Genomic DNA, 21,835 nt, shown 5'->3' with positions numbered 1-21,835 from the left:
GTCGAGTCCCGGGTGTGGTGGTTTTCAACCGTTTTGAACTCCCTTTCGAGGGGTTCTTGGTGCTCCCGGGCTTGAGGTTCGCGGCTTGGAGTAAGTGGAGTTGTGTCATTGGGATCACCAGACTCTTATTAGCTTCAAGGACCTTAACACGTTTGTATATACAACACGGTTTTATTATTTCAGTTATAATAAATGTCCACTGTGGCCAATTGCACGCAAGCCATAATGTCTGTCGTTTTTTGGGGTTAGAGTTAAGTTGGGGGCAGGGGGGGGGGGTGCCTACCCACCTTGAATTGACGATACCAACGTCATGATCATAGGCGGCAGATAAATTATTCAATACTGCGGCTAAATCTGCTGCGTCACTGTTAGTGTGGAAGTGCTGCTAAATAGTGTTCAACTCTGTCCCATAAATCTTTTAGGTTGTCACGGAACTCATCTCTTGTCGCCTCAAAGTTCTCTATGAAGTTTGGTGTTGGTTTGGTTACACATTTAGGACGTATGCCATGTTCTTCGGTAAGAGTTGACTCTGCTTCTGGTTCATCTGTGTTGTCAGGAACATGATGCATTTACATCACAGAGGGATCCAAGGAGCTTTTTGTGGAAATTGCTTAGCTAAGATGGTGAATGGCTCTAGACTTGATAGCAGATTATGCACATGCACACAGACACTGTAGACAGGTATGCTGTTACCATTCTGCCACTGATGTACGTAGGTAGGATGTGGCCACGGATCTCAGTACAAGCAATGGTAGATAGGTTACTCACTATTCTCTCTTCTCTAGGCTGCACTTGGATGATCCAGGAAGGAAGATTCAGTGGACAAACTTTTAGGTATTCTCTCCACAGTACCTTGACAAATGATGAGGTTGAGATGTCTATGGATTAAGGGATGAGGATGAGGTAGATGATGGAGGTTGGAGGATAGAGGTAACAGGAGAATCTGCTCTCCAACTCTGATGCACCCTTCTGCCAAAATGGCACTGACTAGAAAGAAAGGATGTGAAGAAAGAAGATAGGAGGAGTTATAGAGAGAGATAGAGAGAGAGGCATGATGAGAGTTAGGCTATGTGCCCACGTTGCGGACCTGAAGCATATTTTTTACGCATCTCCCTGGCGGGAAAATCGCATGCGGATATTACATGCGGTTTTCCCGCCAGGTAGAAGCGTTTGTGAGGCGTTTTTGCATGCATTTCCGCATGCGGGTTATCAAGCACTTCTCCAAGTGATTATAAGCATCACTTGGAAAAGTGCTTTGACAACTTGTTCACACTATATAAATCCATGCAACCGGCATGGATTTATATAGTGTGACCAAGTAATAGTTAAAACAAAGAATCAGAATGGTAAAAAATAAAAAAATAAAGTTTATACTCACCTACCGATGCATTCTCTGCCCCGTCCGGAGTCTTGAGCGGCTCACGCTGTTGTGTGCAGGACCTGCGGTGACGTCATTGAGTCATGTGATGGGTCACATGACTCATGACGTGGCAGGTCCTTCAGACAACAGCGCGACGGAGGGAAAACATCAGAAGATAAGTATAAACTTTATTTTTTCTTTTTTTTTACAGGTTCTTTGGTACCCAGGTCTGGATGAGAGTCTCCTCTCCTCCAGACTTGGGTACCATCCACACATTGATTCCGCAGCGCTTCCGCAAAATTAATGAACATGCTGCGGATTTTTGACCGCAGCATATACGCTGCGGAAAAATCCGCAGCATGGGCATTGACATTGCGGAATGCCATTGGGGACCATGGGGTGCGGATATACATGCGTTTTACAAGCGTTTACGCTGCGGAAATTCCGCAGCATATACGCTTGAAAAACGCTACGTGGGCACACAGCCTAAAAGCTACAATACATGAGAACATATAATAACAATGGCCAGTAGATGGCAGTAAAGGACAAAAAAACACAACACAACCATCATAAAGGAATCAAAATATTAAGCATAAGTCCTTGTAATAGTTATAAACTGATAAGAGGATAGCTGGACAGCCCAATACATTAAAAAAACGCTTTTTTTTAACAAAAAAAGTTTTTGCATTGCCATATTTTGAGAGCTATAAATTTTCTATATTTCTGCCAACAGAGTCATATGAGGGCTTGTTTTTTTTTGCTGTATGAGTTGGAGTTTTTATTGGTATCAGTTTTGGGCACAGAATTTTTTGATCACTTTATAATTGTTGGAGGCAGATTAACAAAAAACAGCAATTCAGGATTTTTTTTTATGCCTTTCCGCTTGTGATAAAATTGATAAGACAACTTTATTCTTCAGGTTAGTACAATTACAGCGATTCCACATTTCTATAATTTTTTATACTTTGCCGCTTTTTCACAATAAAAACAATTTTATAAAAAAAAGAATTGTTTTTGCATCGCTTTATTCCACTTTCACATTTTATTCCACTTTTTGTTCAGCAGTATGATGAAAAAGCGTCATTATATGTCACGTTTTTATTTTTTTCAGTGTTCACTGAAGGGGTTAAATAGTGAGACAGTTTTATTGGACGGATTGTTCTGGATGTGGCAATACCAAATGTGTTCACTATATATAATAATAATCTTAATAATCTTTATTTTTATATAGCGCTAACATATTCCGCAGCGCTTTACATACATTATCGTCGCTGTCCCCATCAGGGCTCACAATCTAGATTCCCTATCAGTATGTCTTTGGAGTGTGGGAGGAAACCGGAGAACCCGGAGGAAACCCATGCAAACACGGGGAGAACATACAAACTCCTTGCAGGTGTTGTCCTTGGTGGGATTTGAACCCAGGACCCCAGCGCTGCAAGGCTGCAGTGCTAACCACTGCGCCACCGTGCCGTATATACAGTACAGACCAAAAGTTTGGACACACCTTCTCATTTAAAGATTTTTCTGTATTTTCATGACTTTGAAAATTGTACATTCACACTGAAGGCATCAAAACTATGAATTAACACATGTGGAATTATATACTTAACAAAAAAGTGTGAAACAACTGAAAATATGTCTTATATTCTAGGTTCTTCAAAGTAGCCACCTTTTGCTTTGATGACTGCTTTGCACACTCTTGGCATTCTCTTGATGAGCTTCAAGACGTAGTAACTGGAAATGGTCTTCCAACAATCTTGAAGGAGTTCCCAGAGATGCTTAGCACTTGTTGGCCCTTTTGCCTTCACTCTGCAGTCCAGCTCACCACAAACCATCTCGATTGAGTTCAGGTCTGGTGACTCTGGAGGCCAGGTCATCTGGCGTAGCACCCCATCACTCTCCCCCTTGGTCAAATAGCCCTTACACAGCCTGGAGGTGTGTTTGGGGTCATTGTCCTGTTGAAAAATAAATGATGGTCCAACTAAACGCAAACCGGATGGAATAGCATGCCGCTGCAAGATGCTGTGGTAGCCATGCTGGTTCAGTATGCCTTCAATTTTGAATAAATCCCCAACAGTGTCACCAGCAAAGAACCCCTACACCATCACAACTCCTCCTCCATGCTTCACGGTGGGAACCAGGCATGTAGAGTCCATCCGTTCACCTTTTCTGCATCGCACAAAGACACGGTGGTTGGAACCAAAGATCTCAAATTTGGACTCATCAGACCAAAGCACAGATTTCCACTAGTCTAATGTCCATTCCTTGTGTTCTTTAGCCCAAACAAGTCTCTTCTGCTTGTTGCCTGTCCTTAGCAGTGGTTTCCTAGCAGCTATTTTACCATGAAAGCCTGCTGCACAAAGTCTCCTCTTAACAGTTGTTGAAGAGATGTGTCTGCTGCTAGAACTCTGTGTGGCATTGACCTGGTCTCTAATCTGAGCTGCTGTTAACCTGCGATTTCTGAGGCTGGTGACTCGGATAAACTTAACCTCAGAAGCAGAGGTGACTCTTGGTCTTCCTTTCCTGGTGCGGTCCTCATGTGAGCCAGTTTCTTTGTAGCGCTTGATGGTTTTTGCAACTGCACTTGGGGACACTTTCAAAGTTTTCCCAATTTTTTGCACTGACTGACCTTCATTTCTTAAAGTAATGATGGCCACTCGTTTTTCTTTACTTAGCTGCTTTTGTCTTGGAATAATACAAATTCTAACAGTCTATTCAGTAGGACTATCAGCTGCGTATCCACCTGACTTCTGCGCAACACAACTGATGGTCCCAACCCCATTTATAAGGCAAGAAATCCCACTTATTAAACCTGACAAGGCACACCTGTGAAGTGAAAACCATTTCCGGTGACTACCTCTTGAAACTCATCAAGAGAATGCCAAGAGTGTGCAAAGCAGTCAGGTGGCTACTTTGAAGAACCTAGAATATAAGACATATTTTCAGTTGTTTCACACTTTTTTGTTAAGTATATAATTCCACATGTGTTAATTCATAGTTTTGATGCCTTCAGTGTGAATGTACAATTTTCACGGTCATGAAAATACAGAAAAATCTTTAAATGAGAAGGTGTGTCCAAACTTTTGGTCTGTACTGTATATATATATATATATATATATAGTGGTAGATCGACTCACTCAGCTTCTTAAAGAGGCAGACACAGGAACCGTTTCTATTTAAAGTGCGGCTGATTTATTGCAGTCCTCATAAATCACATCACCAGAAAACGTAAATGCAGCCTTTGTCTGGCAGAAGGTAAAACATAAACTAACAAGTACATACAATAGTGCTGGTTAGCCCACCTGTCTTAAAGTCCAGCATCCATGTCCTTTAACAAAGGGATTCACACCAGGAGACCTGCAATCTCCATATATCCAGTATGTGTTACACAAACAGCTCAGAGCTTTCACCTCCAGCCTACCCCACACCAAATGCTCTAAAAGGCTGTGAATTTTATCCTCTTGAGTTTCTCCCTTTCTACAGGTGTTCAATCACCTCAGTACCAAGATGGCTGCTTAATCCACTAATTTGCTGGAACCTTTTTCCTATGCATAATCACTGCAGCTATCAATCTCAGTGCTACATATCCCCTCTCTAGTACTTTGCCAGAGACTTTGTCACAATATATCCATATACATATATATAGATATATATAAATATATATATATAGTGGTAGATCGCCTCACTTGGTTGCACATAGAGGTACACAGGAACACTGTCTCTTTAAATCTTCTGCTGAGTTTATTAGGAGCACTGCATAAACTACAGCAATGTTAGCAAAAACAAACACAGCCTTCCTGGCCTAACTGCAAAAACAAAACATAATCATAACCTATGGCACAGTCTCTGTTGCTACGGGTAACCGCCCGCTTCAGGAACAAACAATCCCAGGTTTGTCTTGCCTTCATATGACCAAAACAGCTCCGAGGTTTAATCTCCATGCCCTCACCACACCAAATGCTCTGAAAGGCAGTGATTTTATCCTCTGAGTTCCTCCCTCTCTACAGGTGTTTAATCACTCTAGCACTAAGATGGCTGATTAACCCACTCGTGTGCTGGAACCTTTTTCCTATGTATAATTACTGCAGCAATTAATCTCAGTGCTACATATCTCCCCTCCAGTACTTAGCCAGTGACTTTGTCACATATTCCCCCCCTCTTCCCAAAGCTGTAGGTTTTGGCACCTCCAGTCACCAAACAGGGGAGTCTAAACTAGCATCTGCGTTAGTATGCAGCTTCCCAGGCATGTGTTTACATGAAAGATGAAGTCCTGTAGCCCTGAGTTTCAACTCTTGGAACAACATCTCTGCTTCAAAAGACCATTTGGCCATTGACGTCTTCGTGCCCTTAAGAAGGTTGGTCAGGGGTGCGGCTATCATAGTGAAATTCGGGATACACCGCTGATAGTATCCCACCATTCTCAGAAATGCCTGAAGCTCTTCCTTGGAGACCGGTTTCGGACAACTTTGGACTGCCTCCACCTTATTCACTTGCTGCTTTACTTTGCTTCTTTCAACGATGTAGCCCAGGTATTTTCTCTTTTTTTCCCAATGGCACATTTCTTTGAGTTTATGGTAAACCCCCCTTTCCTCAGCGCATCCAGCATGGCCTGGACCTTCTGCAGATGACTTCCCCAATCCGGGCTGAATATCGCAATATCATTGAGGTAAGCTATGGCGTACTTTTTGTGAGGGGCTAAGATCCGGTCTATGACCCTCTGGGAGGTAGCTGGGTCTCTTTGCAGGCCCAATGGGCTTCTGGTATACTGGAAGCAACCATCAGGTGTAAACAAGGTCATATTCTTCTTGGCACTTTGAGAGAAGAGGATTTGCCAGTAACCTTTCATTAGGTCCAGGGAGGTGATGTATCTGGCTGAGCATATGAAAAGAAATAGTGAGGCACCAGTCACACTATGCAGCTTTCAATTGTCAAGCATTAATGGCTGCACCACGTAGACAGGGCACTAGCCGTGTGCATGCAAGCCAGGTGGTGCAAATTCCGGCACCACCCCTCCGCATGTGTAATCCCAAATAAACAGGACTATTATCAAGCAACACTGTTGGTGAGTGCATTATCTGTTCCATTTCTATAGCTTTTATGTATCTGGTTGACCCTAGCTTCGATATGAGTTAGTCGTGAGGTATCGGATCAGAGTAATTTTTAGCCTTTTCCTTCTAAATCACCTTGTGGCGAACTTCGGGGATTCTATACGGCTTTTAGTTCACCTGCACATGTGGTTCCGTCAGGATTCTTTGTTCATCAACCTACGTATGTCTTGGTAACTCCAAAAACAGGTCCCGATTCCGCTGAAGAAGTTCTCGGCACTGTTTCTGGGCTGGTGACAGTGTCTCTGCCACAGGTACACCCTTAGTGTCACCTTCTGGTCTGTCCAGGCCACATGGAGTTTCAACTTGGTTTCTCTTTTGCCCAGCCTTGACAGATAGCGGCATGAGAGGATTTTGGAATAGAGAGGTGGTGGCAGTTAACTGGCAGGTGGGACAGGACTTGCTTTTTTTAGGATTTCACGGTGACATCTGGACCAATAGTACCTCTGCATGACCCGTTGTTGAGTTTTGTCCACCCCAAAATGGCCACCCATGGACATCTTTCTAGTCTGTGTGCTACCAGGGGCTCTCTTTTGCATGGTAATTAACCTGGATAATTAAGTTTGTTGTTTCTTTTGTACACTGCCATTTTACACAGAAGCAGCTTTTTTACATGGCTATTTCCCATCCTTACTGCAAATGGTGTAGGGTAGGGGGGACAAGGGGTTTGTTGAGGGAGATTTAAGAGATTTTTAATATTTCCTGACATCTCCCCCTCTTTTAGGTAGCATAGGGGCTGATTTACAGATCACCCCTTAAGCCTACATTACGATCCATCCTTCCTGGATCCCATAATACCCTCTCCTTCAGGGATTCGGAGATGGGCTTCTCCGGGGGGCTACTCAGTGTCACCAGACCAGTGTTGGGTTCCTGGCTAGAGGTAGCCAGAAGTGACACTAAGGCCCCAACCTCACAGGGACCTTCCAGGAACTGTTTTGGGCCAGTCACTGGCCTTGTTATCCCGCTGCCTGATGAGGGTCCAGAAGGCAGGGTGCGGGTGACAGCGGCTAGATAGGCTGTCTCCCTGGGGGATAACCACCTTTTCCTATTAGTCCGACAAGGTCTGGACCCAACTCGCCCACCACCCTGACCGACTGGGGATCCAGCTTTCTGATCACCCTGACTGGTTCGGGGTACATTTTTCCCACCCCTCTGACAGGCTATGGGTACCTTCCTCCCATAATCCTGACAGACAGTGGGACACACATTTCCCTCACCCTTCCCGGTTGTGGGACCCACCTTCCCACCCCCAAGACGGGCTGGAGAAAGGACCTTCCATGCCCTCATCATTACCTTGGAAGCCGGGCTAACTGTGGGGTAGTTACCACTGGCCATGTCATGGTTCGTCGTGACACTGGTCAGCTGCATGGGACCACCTTCCTTATGATCCCCGTGTTTCTCCCCATCCTTTCCTGTTACCTCTGGAGCAGTGCTAGTCATGAGGCAGCTACCAGCAGCCATGTCACCGTCCATCATGACACTGGTCAGCTGCACGGGATAACCTGCTTTCTGGTCTCCATGCCTGCTCCGACTGCCCATAGCACTTACACTGGCTCCTTTTAGGGGATCCTCAGCAGCATCACCCTGCAGCGTGATGTGGCTGAGTTCCCTTTTGTATATAAACTAAAGGGAAGACATTTTAAAATTATGTATTTATTAAGGTATAAAGTTAAAAACATACTAAACAATTGTGAAAAAAAACAAAACAACCCGAGAGTTGCCCTTTGCCACGACACACATTATGCATCACATCGACATTATTGACAGTGGCATCACATGACATATCAGATCTGGAAGGGTTGTCAGGAATGTATCGGGCAACCAACCGTTAAAGATCAGTTCCCAATAGCACATTAGTGGGGAGATTTTCCAACACTCCCCGTAACCACCTCCCCGCACCCCAGTCCAGGAAAACTCGGGCCATCGGTATTGTATGGCGAACACCCCCAAACCGGGTGAAAGTCAGGGTCTTCCCAGGAATGAGTTCTTCCGGTAACACGAACTCAGGGCGGATGAGGGTATGTTCTGTGCCAGTGTCCTTAAGCCCAACAGTAATGGTGTTGCCCACAGTAACCGGTTGTAAGTTCTCACGGGACCTGCCAACCGCCCCACCCACAAATAGAATGGCTGCACTAGGCCCTGGGGCCTCAGGTGTGGGGTTCATCTTCTGCCTCTCCGGGCAGATGAGACTGATGTGACCCGTTTGGTCGCAAGTATAACACCTCCGGGAGTCAAATGTAGGCTGGGTGCTGGAAGATGGGGCAGGACCCCCTGAGGGCCAGCTGGCCGGAACACTGGGGGTGGTTGTCGGCTTACCCCTTTTCCAGCTGGTGACCGCTGACTTCCGCACCTCCGGTGTGTGGTTGGCCTCATACGATCTGCGATCTGGGCGGCTTTGGAGGCTTCCTTCGGCTCCCGGTTCAGTACAAACTGTCGCACTTCCACGGGGCAAAGATGAAGAGACTGGTCCTTCACCATCAGATCCTTCAGGTCCTCCAAGGTGGTGACTGACAGGCCTTGGACCCACTGCTCAAAATTGGTCCTGAGCCCATCCACCACATCCCTGTAGCTGTCATGTGGTCCACGCTGAAGGGCTCTGAACTTTTTCCGGTAAACCTTCGGAGCTGATACTTTTTTATCAGGGCCTGCTTGATGGCTTCATAGTCTCCATCTTGGTCTCGAAGGAGAGACGCAAACACTTCCAGAGCTTTTCCTCTGAGCCCTGGAGTTAAATATCTGGCCCACTGGTCCTCGGGCAGCTGGTACTATCTGCAGGTTTTTTTAAATCCTCGCAGAAATATGTCCAAGTCCCCATCCTTTTCCATCATAGGAAAATGCTGAGGATGGGGTTTAGTTGGTATTGCTGGACTCTCTGCTCAATGGGGTGAATCTCTGCAGCTGGATTCGGGCTAACTCCAGCTGGTACAGATGCTCATCTTGCCGCTTTCACTCAGCAGCCTCTCGTTCAGCTTGGGCCTGTTGCTCTGCTCACTCCTGGAATTTCATAATCAGCTGCAGTCATCTGCAGCGAGTTGCTCCAAGGCCATCTGCAGGTGGTGGTCCACACTATCCTGACTGCGGGTATGGCTGGCAATCACAGGTGCGACCTCTGCAGCAGCGCCATCCAGGCCTTGGCTGACCTCCCCATCATCAGGGCTCTGCAACGGACTGGCTCTGCGGCACCTTGCAACAGTTCAGCAATCATTTGGTGCCTGGTTTTGCCCATGGGGTCAATGTGTCTCAGCTCACAGAGGGCAGTAAGAATGTCCTTGGACTGATAGTTACACCAGGGCTCTCCACGCGTAGCCATCATTGCCAAACAAAAGATAGGACAGAAAAACAAGAGAAGGGGGGGGTATGCAACTGCTACATGTACAGTAATGTCCCAGATAAAAAATATTAAAACACTGAGTCTGATTCCTTAGAACTTTGCACCGAACTCTCGCAAGAACCGTGCAAGTTTTCAGCTACAGGAATGATTGCTCAAACCAGACACTGATGTTCTATAATATCCCACCACTACCAATTTGTCCGGGATTCACAGGATCCCGATTAATCACATAGACCACCCACTGTGATATCTTGAGCGAGCAGCTCTCTACTGTCCCCTATCATCCGGACAATTACACAATTGGCCGACAATCAACCGAGGGGACCGCAGGCTGTTCTCACTTATTAGTTATTGGAAAGCTAACAGTGAGCATATGGCACACACACCTCCGGATTCCAATGCATGGAATCAGGGGTGGATTAAGAGTAGCAAGGGCCCCGGGCAGTTTAGAAGGCGCGGCCCCCCCCCCCCCACACCTGATTTATCACGTGACATGTCACATGATTCCCTGTGATAGATCATGTGATAGTTCACAGGAAATTAATTTGGCACAATATTAATTGTGCTGCCTCATCTGAGAGCAGCACAATATTGGGGCAGATACCCTGATTCCAGCGATGTGTCACTTTTTCAGCTGCTTGTTGTCATTTTGAGAAAATCACCGTTTTATCTGCTGCAGATCTAGCAGCTCTCTGAATGCTGCACTCTGTATAGCCCCACCCACACCACTGATTGGCAGCTTTCTGCCCATGCTCAGTGTACACAGAAATCTACTGATCAGTGATGGGGGTGGGGTCCTACAGAACTTACTAGTCATCTAGTGATAATTACCTTCTGACAAATCAATGATTTTATCAAAACAACACTAAGCAGCCCAGTAAGTGACACATTACTGGAATCAGTGCCTCTAACCCTACATTATGCTGCTCTCAGATTAGGTGGCAAAAACCTGATGACAGATTCCTTTTAAAGGAGCTGTAAACACAAAAAAGTTTGTATTAAAAAAAATACAAGCCATTTGTGAAATTAACTTTTTTTCATTGTTAATTCACATTAGACTGTATCTTCAACACTTTTGTCAGCAGGTCTTATTACAGACTCTGAATAGGGCAGCTCTCTCCCTCTCCCTCAGGAGAAAGTCACAGCATGGTTAAAAAACGGGATCTTTTATGATTTTCTCATAATAAATAAAAAAGGACATGCAAGTCCTCCAAACTGTTTTCTGTTTCTCCATAGGGGAGGTCCTAAATCCTTCTTGTTCTTTAGTTGATCACATGTCAAAAAGGCAAAGCATTTACTATGAACTCGCCTAAAAAAATATACACTTGGAGAGTAATATCATCATCTGCATGTAAATATTCCTTGACTCTAAGGGCTCGCTCACACTGTCGTATAACACGGCCGAATGCTATGTGATGTTTTATCGGATAGGACTCGGTCCTATGTTATACTATGGGACAGTGCAGATCTGCGATTATTGGCATGAGAAAATAATCTCATTCGATATTCGGACCATGTGCACCCATACAAGTCTATGGGTGCACGTAAAACATTAGACTGCACTCGGATGTCATCCAAGTGCAGTCCGATGAACACTCACAGAGACTATGGAGAATATGGAGAAAGTAAGTTCTCCATCTTCTCCATATCTGTGCTGCGAGAGAATCGGATCACACTCAGTTGAAGCTCTGACAGAGTTTGAGCCGAGTGTCATTAGCATAATTGGCCCTATTCTCTTTCATGAGAGAATATATGGCTTAGTGAATGGACCCTAAAACTGAATAGTAGTGACGGACAGGCACCTCACAAGCGGGATCCATGTAGCTCTCAGATGTCATGTAGGTAGGGCTTCATTCCATGGGGTAGGGCTTAATTTCAAGGTATATAAAAAAATGGACTTCAAATAAAAATTAAATGAACACAAAAAGCACTAATTGAATTATTTTTTTCGTATTTATGTTTGCAGCCCCTTTAAAAACTCTTTGAGGACCAAGGCACATATATGTCCCATAGTTTTAAACTGGAAAAAAATTTGATTGAATAAAATTTAAGGTCCTCGAAGGTTTAAGTAGGTCATAAATTCATATGAATACTTGCTCATACAATTGCACATGCCAAAAGATGAAAGAACAGAATCAAAAATATGACATTAAGTGGAGCACTTACAGGTATTCAAGGTGAAAGAGACCAGCAAAGGCATCGTCTCGAATGACAGTAAATGAGATAGAATTCAGCAAGCTGAAAATGAAGACAGCAGGTTAGAAGCGAACCAGACTTTATGGTGCTCAGAATTAATCAAGCAGAATTTATTGACTGCTCTTGCAAAGCACTGAGACTCCCGCTGTGTATAGATGGCGCCGTGCGGCCTCCCGCTGTGTATAGATGGCGCCATGCGGCCTCCCGCTGTGTATAGATGGCACCGTATAGATGGCTACGTGCGGCCTCCTGCTGAGTATACGTGTATAGATGGCTACGTGCGGCCTCCTGCTGAGTATAGATGCCGCACAGCGCCCCCCCCCAGAGACAGCAGGAGGCCGCACAGCGCCATCTATACTCAGCGGGAGGCCGCACGTAGCCATCTATACACAGCGTGGGGCCGCACGGCGCCCCCCCCAGAGACAGCAGGAGGCCGCACAGCACCATCTATACTCAGCGGGAGGGCGCACGTAGCCATCTATACACAGCGGGAGGCCGCACGGCGCCCCCCCCAGAGACAGCAGGAGGCCGCACAGCGCCATCTATACTCAGCGGGAGGCCGCACATAGCCATCTATACACAGCGGGAGGCCGTACGGCGCCCCCCCCAGAGAGAGCAGGAGGCCGCACAGCGCCATCTATACTCAGCGGGAGGCCGCACGTAGCCATCTATACACAGCGGGAGGCCGCACGGCGCTCCCCCCAGAGACAGCAGGAAGCCGCACAGCGCCATCTATACTCAGCGGGAGGCCGCACGTAGCCATCTATACACAGCAGGAAGCCGCACGGCGCCCCCCCAGAGATAGCAGGAGGCCGCACAGCACCATCTATACTCAGCGGGAGGCCGCACGTAGCCATCTATACACAGCGGGGAGCCGCACGGCGCCATCTCTACACAGCAGGGGGCCGCACGGCGCCATCAATACACGGCGGGGGGGCCGCACGGCGCCATCTATACATAGCGGGGGGCCGCACGTAGCCATCTATACCCAGCGGGGGGCCGCACGTAGCCATCTATACACAGCGGGGGGGCGCACGTAGCCATCTATATACAGCGGAGGGCCGCACGGCGCCCCCCTCAGATACAGCAGGAGGCCGCATGGCTCCAACTATACTCAGCAGGAGGCCGCACGCAGTAACGCACACACACAAACATATACATACACACATAAACACATTTGAAACACAAAAATACATATAAACAGACATGACACAATGATATCTGCCCGCACACACACAAACAGACATCACACAATGATATCTGCCCCCCCCACACATACAAACAGACATCACACAATGACATCTGCCCACACACACACAAACAGACATCACACAATGACATCTGCCTACACACACACAAACAGACATCACACAATGACATCTGCCCACACACACACAAACAGACATCACACAATGACATCTGCCTACACACACACAAACAGACATCACACAATGACATCTGCCTACACACACACAGACATCACACAATGACATCTGCCTACACACACACACACAGACATCACACAGTGACATCTGCCCACACACACACACATACAAACAGACATCACACAATGACATCTGCCCCCCCCACACACACACACACACACAAACAGACATCACACAATGACATCTGCCCCCACACACACACAAACAGACATCACACAATGACATCTGCCCCCACACACACACACAAACAGACATCACACAATGACATCTGCCCACACACACACAAACAGACATCACACAATGACATCTGACCCCCCCCACACACACACACACACACACACACACTCACCATCCCCCGGCTCGGCTCCAGTCCTCAGGCTCTTCGGTGCAGCACTGCAGGCCGCGTGCGCACTGCGTGACGTCACAGCTAGGAGACACGGCCGCGCACAGGGCCGTGTCTCCTAGCAGTGACGCGGCCGGGCCAGCACAGGGAAGTTAACTGCTGCAGTGCTGGCCCGGCCGATGAAGAAGTAGCGGCGGCCGCTGCTGGGGGAGCGGTACGGGGCCCCCCCTCCCGCCACTGCTACCGGTATGTGCCGCGGCGGCCCGCACATATAATGAGGACAATCCGGCATTAGACACCCCACTCTGCAGGCTCGGGGCCCCGGGCGGTCGCCCGGATTGCCCTCAGTATAATCCGCCTATGCATGGAATATGTGTGTATACCCCCTGTATGATCACTGTTTGCTTCACGATAACCCAAGAAAGATTATTAGCTGCCACCATCGTTTTTAAAAATATTGGCTGACTGGACGCCTTATAGGTAGCATGTGGCTTTGGGGTGAGGCACAATTACAGAATAGAAGAAACAGAACTATTACATTTTATATCTAATCCAAAGGGAGGCAGTGTTTATGAAAAAATATAGAAAAGATTCTACAAAGGCGACAAAACAATACTGCATATACAGTTACAGAAAATGAAAGGGATTAACAGAAAAACTTACTATGCCGATCACAGACGATTCAGTTTAGCCGGAGGAGGCACTCCGATTGACCATTACGAAACGTGGTCCCTGCTTACATGAAAATATGTATCTCCCAGCATGAACACAGATCAATATTCGACTTGATCTTTTATGCCGAATTGGGCCCTGCCCACACACTCCCCTTGTGATGACCTCACGTGGGCCAGCTTGTGGGCTGGTCTCAGCCCTTCATGGTTTTATTATATCCACAATTTCTGTGATAACTCCTTGCTGGTGAATTACAGAAGTTAGCAAGTGATGCCATGTTTTTTATTAGGATTTTATCTTTCCTTAAATATCAAACCTGACATGGCTGCTGTCAGTTATATTTTCTCTGTTGAGTTACAGCTCACCGGCAGGGCTCACAGATATGAATAAATATGCATACTGTTCCCCAATTAGCCCTGACGCTAAAAATATATATCCCATCACAATCGGAGTTATGGAAATTTCCCTATTCTATATTTTCTTTTGGTGCCTGAGTGTCTGGCAGACGTCTAGGGATGAAAGGAATGTTCAAATGGGAATGTCCATGAGTGTGATAGATTGCCTTTGATGCTTAACGAGATGTTTCTATCTCTTTCAGGTGTTGTACTCTTTATCTCTAACCAAATGCACAACTCATCCAATCCCTGGCCCAGATGTTAAATGGTGTTTAGTCGTCACACATATCTCTATTACTAGGCACAATCGACATCTTTCTAGTCTTTGTGCTACCAGGGGCTCTCTTTTGCATGGTAATTAACTTGGATAATTAAGTTTGTCGCTTCTTTTGTACACTGTCATTTTACATAGAAGCAGCTTTTTACATGGCTATTTCCCATCCTCACTGCAAATGGGATGGGGGGGATTAGGGGTTTGGTGAGAGAGATTTCAGAGATTTTTAATATTTCCTGACAGTGTCTATGTTGGGTGAGCCCCAAATTTTGTCTGGTCACCCCTATCTCAGGAATGTCTGCCTCAGGAAATACTACTTTCTCCTCTTTTCCCATTACACAGAAGGGAAACTCGTCAGACTCTGGGGTTGGTGAGGTTTTTTTTTAGGGCCAACCCGTTTCTTACCCGAGTTATCCAGGTCTCTGCCCCTCCCCCACAAGTCCCAAAACAACACAAAGTCCTGGCATATGATGATTGGGTGCAACAAATCCTGGATCATGCCGGTCTCATGGGACCCACTACCTTGGGTTTGTCAATGACCACTCTGGCCACTGGATAGTTTTCAGCATCCCCATGAATGCAGCGGACTCCCACCTTCTTCCCAGGGATCAATTAGAGAGGGAGTGTGTCACTCACGAGGGTCACCAAACTCCCTGAGTCTAGTAGTCCAGTCATTTGCAGGCCATTCACTTTGACAGGACAAGTTTGGGGCCCCTTGCCGGGTGGACAGGCCACACTGCAAGCTGGATATGTGTAGAATGAACACTGGCGTCCCATGCTACAGTTCATTTGCTCGGTGGTCAGGGGACAATGGGCAGCTATATTACCTGGACCGTGACATCTCCAGAAAATTACATCCCCTGATGAGAGCCTTGGCATGACCTCTGCCGCCCCCATGGACTTTGGAAACCCCACCCCCTTTTTAACCTCCGGTCCCCAGTATGGAATGGGTTGCCTCCCCATGGACCCGTCAACCCCCTGATACCTTTCGACGAGTCCGACCAAGTCATCAGTGTTCTGGGGATCTCCGTACACCTCGTACATGCGCAGCTCCGCTCACATCGTATACACACGGCTCCGCTCCGTACACCTCGTACACGCGCGGCTCCGCTCCATACACGTGCGGCTCCGCTCCGTACGCCTCGTACATGTGCGGCTCCACTCCTTACATTTCGTACACGCGCGGCTCCACTCCTTACATGTCGTACACACGCGGCTCCACTCCGTACGCCTCGTACACGCGCGGTTCCGCTCCGTACGCCTCGTAAACGCGTGGCTCCTCCCCGCACACCTCGTACATACGCGGCTCCGCTCCTTACACACACGGCTGAGCTTCGTACACCTCGCACACGCGCTCCTCCGCTCCGTATGCCTCGTACACACGCAGCTCGTACACACATGGCTCCGCTCCGTACACGCACGGCTCAGCTCCGTACACCTCGTACACGTGCAGCTCCGCTCCGCACACCTCGCACACACACGGCTCCGCTCCGTACACCTCGTACACACACGGCCCCGCTCCGTACACCTCGTACACACACGGCCCCGCTCCGTACACCTCGTACACACACGGCCCCGCTCCGTACACCTCGTACACACACGGCTCCGTTCCATACACCTCGTACACGCGCAGATCCGCTCCGTACACCTCATACACGTGTGGCTCCGCTCCGTACACGCGCGGCTCCGCTCCGTACACATTATACACGCGCGGCTCCGCTCCGTACACATTATACACGCTCGGCTCCGCTCCGTACGCCTCGTACACGCTCGGCTCCGCTCCGTACGCCTCGTACACACGCGGCTCCGCTCCGTACGCCTCGTACACACGCGGCTCCGCTCCGTACGCCTCGTACACACGCGGCTCCGCTCCGTACGCCTCGTACACACGCGGCTCCGTTCCATACACCTCGTACACGCGCAGATCCGCTCCGTACACCTCATACACGTGTGGCTCCGCTCCGTACACCTCGTACACGCGCGGCTCCGCTCCGTACACATTATACACGCGCGGCTCCGCTCCGTACACATTATACACGCTCGGCTCCGCACGCCTCGTACACGCTCGGCTCCGCTCCGTACGCCTCGTACACACGCGGCTCCGCTCCGTACGCCTCGTACACACGCGGCTCCGCTCCGTACGCCTCGTACACACGCGGCTCCGCTCCGTACGCCTCGTACACACGCGGCTCCGCTCCGTACGCCTCGTACACACGCGGCTCCGCTCCGTACGCCTCGTACACACGCGGCTCCGCTCCGTACGCCTCGTACACACGCGGCTCCGCTCCGTACGCCTCGTACACACGCGGCTCCGCTCCGTACGCCTCGTACACACGCGGCTCCGCTCCGTACGCCTCGTACACACGCGGCTCCGCTCCGTACGCCTCGTACACACCCGGCTCCGCTCCGTACGCCTCGTACACACGCGGCTCCGCTCCGTACGCCTCGTACACACGCGGCTCCGCTCCGTACGCCTCGTACACACGCGGCTCCGCTCCGTACACCTCGTACACACGCGGCTCCGCTCCGTACACCTCGTACACACGCGGCTCCGCTCCGTACACCTCGTACACACGCGGCTCCGCTCCGTACACCTCGTACACACGCGGCTCCGCTCCGTACACCTCGTACACACGCGGCTCCGCTCCGTACACCTCGTACACACGCGGCTCCGCTCCGTACACCTCGTACACACGCGGCTCCGCTCCGTACGCCTCGTACACACACGGCTCCGCTCCGTACGCCTCGTACACACGTGGCTCTGCTCCGTACACCTCGTACACACGCGGCTCCGCTCCGTACACCTCGTACACACGCGGCTCTGCTCCGTACACCTCGTACACACACGGCTCTGCTCCGTACACCTCGTACACACGCGGCTCTGCTCCGTACACCTCGTACACACGCGGCTCTGCTCCGTACACCTCGTACACACACGGCTCTGCTCCGTACACCTCGTACACACGCGGCTCTGCTCCGTACGCCTCGTACACGCGCGGCTCCGCTCCGTACACCTCGTACACACGCGGCTCCGCTCCGTACACCTCGTACACACGGCTCTGCTCCGTACGCCTCGTACACACCCGGCTCTGCTACATCCACACTGTAAACCCCTCCTGACCCCACACATAAACTTCACCTCATCCAGCACCATGACAACCAGCACAGCAGAGTCCTGCATCCACTGAGGCCCCTGATCATGTGACCCCTGACTCCTCCCCTCCTGTGACCTCATCACAGGTCCTGTGAGCACAGAGCAGCCATATATGTGGTGGCGGCTCTGCAGGTGGAGGTATGTGGAGACCCCCATTACTGGGCGCTGGGGACATTAACCCCTTCAGCACTGAGACTATTTCAGGCCTCTTCTCCTCGGCTGTAGACAGTGTCGGACTGGAGTACCTTGGGCCCACCTCAGAAAATCATTCTTGGGGCCCACTGTGTAGCTACATAGAAATAACTACACGACCACCAGTTGTGTGGTAACACAGGCTAATATCAGGGTATAATATAAGGTAGTACACTTCCTAATGTTATAGAGAGAGCTGGTGCCACATTTTCGTGCAAACTTGATGATAAATGTCCCCTAATGTTTATTAACCACTAAACCAATGTTTTATAGCACCAGCGTAATGGGTGAGATCATATGGCATCTCATCTATACGCTGAGAAAATCCATGGCATGAAGTGACCGACGCCGTGGATGCGACATGGACGATGTGTCAGTTTATGCTGCGGATCTTTACCATTGATTTCATCCTTTACAATACAAAGGATCAAGTCAGTGGTAATGTGCAACATTTGCGTAGTATTAAATGCGGCAACATCTACAATATCTGCACAATATTTACGTGGATATGTCCGCTGTTAATTTTCTGTGGGATTTCCATTGTAGAAGTTCTGCTGCAAATACATTATGTGAATGTACCCCCTAATCTTGTCCCTAATGCCAAGTTACCTAAAGCTCGCCTTTACAATTTGTCTGGGCCTGAACGGGCTGCCATGAAAGAATATGTTAACAAAAGTTTACAGAAGGGTCACATCCATCCTTCCTCCGCTGTGGCTGCCGGATTTTTCTTTGTAAATAGGAAAGATGGGGGTCTCCATCTTTTCCTTGATTTCCGAGAACGAAACAAAATCACGGTTAAAAATACATATACCCAATTCCACCCCCCCTGGCCTATATAATCAGCTTCTGGGGCTACGTGTTTTTTTAAACTTGATCTTAGATGAGCTTACAATCTGATATGCATTCGGAATGGTGTTGAGTGGAAAACGGCTTTCTTAAAGAAGTTGTCCAGTACTTTTGTCAGCGGTGCTATCGTGGGCCGCTCACAGGCATCATGTGACCCCCGGCTGCAGCCTCCTTTGATGTCACGTCAAGTGAGGCGTGACATCAGTGACGCACTCCCCACGGTGGATGCTGGGCTGTGGGCGCGGTTACCCCGCTAATCACACCAAGCATCCACCATGCTCTTTCCCAATGAATGAGGAGCCCATCACTCACTGTGGAACATAGCACTGAGTCACGCCCGGCTGCAGCTGGAACTTGAAGTGACATCAGCGGATGTCAGAGTCGGCTGCAGTTGGGGGTCACGTGATGCCTGTGAGCGGCCCAAGATAGCGCTGATCACAGGCCATAAAGACAAAGCAAGGTAATTGTTAGAACCTTGCTCTTAGGTTTTTTCTATTGCTGGTCACATGACCTTGTTGGCCTATTTAGACTTGCTCCGCCCTTCTGGCTTTGCTGGACTTCATTGTATTACTACTCTTTAGCTAGCCAGTGCTCAGTATCTAACTCTGTTAGTTTGCTTGGTCTTCGGACCTCTGTGTTCTATATTGTTTGTTTGTTTGTTCGTCTGTCTGCTACTATTTCTGTTAGGAGGTGTCCATTTTGCTCCCAGTCCCTAGTACTTGTAGGGATTCCTTCCCCACATCTATAGGTCTCCGTACAGACTAGCTGAGGACTTTAGCAGGATCAGGTTCCCTGTTACATCGTAGGGATCTAGCTGAGTTCTATCGTAGGGACAGATCTCCTCTCTTTCCTTAGCTCTGGCAGCAGAACATAACAGTAAGTCCAGCCTGCAAATTCTCTAAGGAAAGATTTTTCTGTTCCATCATGGTGTCGGTTCAGGATTTGGCTCAGCGCCTGCAGGGACTCTCTCTGGAGGTGGCCGAGCTCCGTCAGCACGTGAGTAACTGTCCTGGAGCACATTTCTTGGAGCCTAAGGTACGTTTGCCTGATTTATTTTTTGGTGAACACCAAGAATTTTTTTCATTTAAAAATGCTTGCTTATTGTATTTTCGTTTGAGACCCAGGTCCTCTGGGGATGAATCCCAGCGCGTAGGGTTCATAATGTCACTTTTGCGCAAAGAGCCTCAGGAGTGGGCCTTTTCTTTGCAACCTAGTGATACATGCTTTAGATCAGTGGATAGTTTTTTTTCTGCTTTGGGGCTATTATATGATGATCCTGACCGTGTCTCATCTGCTGAGACTGAGTTGAGACGTTTGAGATAGGGATCAGGTAATGTGGAAAAATATTGTACTCATTTCCGTCGGTGGTCTACTCAAATAGGGTGGAACGATTCTGCTCTGAAGAGTCTGTTTCTTGCTGGGCTTAGTGAAAGGGTTAAAGACCTGCTAATTGCTTATCCCACACCTGAAGATTTGCAACAGGCTATGCAATTAGCTATACGGGTGGATAGGAGACTGCGTGCAAGGGTTAATGAGAGCAAATCCTCTGCTATGTTAGTTTCTGGTCATGAGAATGTGTGTACTGACAGTGGAGAGCCGATGGAGATTGGAGCGATGGCACCTCGCTCTCAAAAAAAGGACCGCAGATTTTCTGAAGGTTTGTGTTTCTATTGCGGAAATTCTGGTCATTTCATTAAAAGCTGTGTGCTTCGTATGAAGAAAGAAAAAAAAAATGGTCAGTCATGCCCGTATTGCCTGTTTAAATTCCAAGGGTGTATTTTTAGCTGCTTCCACTATTGCTCAGGAAAAATTAATGGAATTTCGGGTGTTTGTCGATTGTGGGTCTACTCTGAATGTAATTGATGGGGGATTCTTGGAAAAACTCAATTTAAAACCCAAACCTTTGTCATCCTCCATTGCTGTGGTTTCTGTGGATGGCTCCCCTTTGAAGAATGTTACACTCAAGGTCTGTGAATTTCCTCTCACTATTAATGGTGTTCACCATGAGAAATTGGATTTGGTAGTTTTGAATAACTTGCCTTCTCCGGTGGTGTTGGGATTGCCCTGGTTAAAATTGCACAATCCTGTACTGGATTGGTCTACCAATGAAATTAAATCCTGGAGCCATAAATGTTATGACAAGTGTTGTAATGGACGTATTGCAGCTGTGGATAGGGGGAATTGCCTGTTCCTATTCAGGATTTTTGGAGAGTTTTTTCTGAGAAGGAATCGCAGGTTTTGCCTCCCCATAGAGACTATGATTGTACTATTGAATTTGTCCCTGGAGCGACTCTTCCTAAAAGTCGTTTATTTAACCTTACTATTCCTGAGAGAAAGGCTTTGGAGGAATACATACAGACAAGTTTGGCCGCCGGTCACATTAGGCCCTCTAAGTCTCCTGTGGCGGTTGGATTTTTTTTTGTAAAAAAAAAAAGGACGGCGGTTTACGTCCTTGTCTGGATTTTCGTGAGATTAACAAAATCACTGTACGCAATCCTTACCCACTGCCATTGATTCCTGAT

At 48.2% G+C, this 21,835-nt stretch overlaps 1 protein-coding gene and 1 long non-coding RNA gene across 2 annotated transcripts in view; one reads left to right on the top strand and one right to left on the bottom strand.

Moving 5' to 3' along the window:
• LOC141270572 (uncharacterized) overlaps positions 1 to 21,835 on the top strand; it is a 215,872-nt gene that overhangs the window by 156,825 nt on the left and 37,212 nt on the right. The window lies entirely within an intron of this gene.
• LOC141270610 (uncharacterized) lies at positions 265 to 18,348 on the bottom strand. The gene is made up of 3 exons (XR_012321710.1): positions 18,261 to 18,348; positions 11,963 to 12,034; positions 265 to 987 (listed from the first exon to the last, which is right to left on the bottom strand). It is a non-coding gene; the product is annotated as an uncharacterized lncRNA (long non-coding RNA).

Source organism: Phyllobates terribilis, unplaced genomic scaffold (genome assembly GCF_046119375.1).
Source record: "Phyllobates terribilis strain yellow unplaced genomic scaffold, ASM4611937v1 Scaffold_5__5_contigs__length_657084704, whole genome shotgun sequence".
Lineage (NCBI taxonomy): Eukaryota > Metazoa > Chordata > Amphibia > Anura > Dendrobatidae > Phyllobates > Phyllobates terribilis.
Note: the sequence above shows the minus strand (reverse complement) of the source record. Positions and strands in the feature narration are given on the sequence as shown.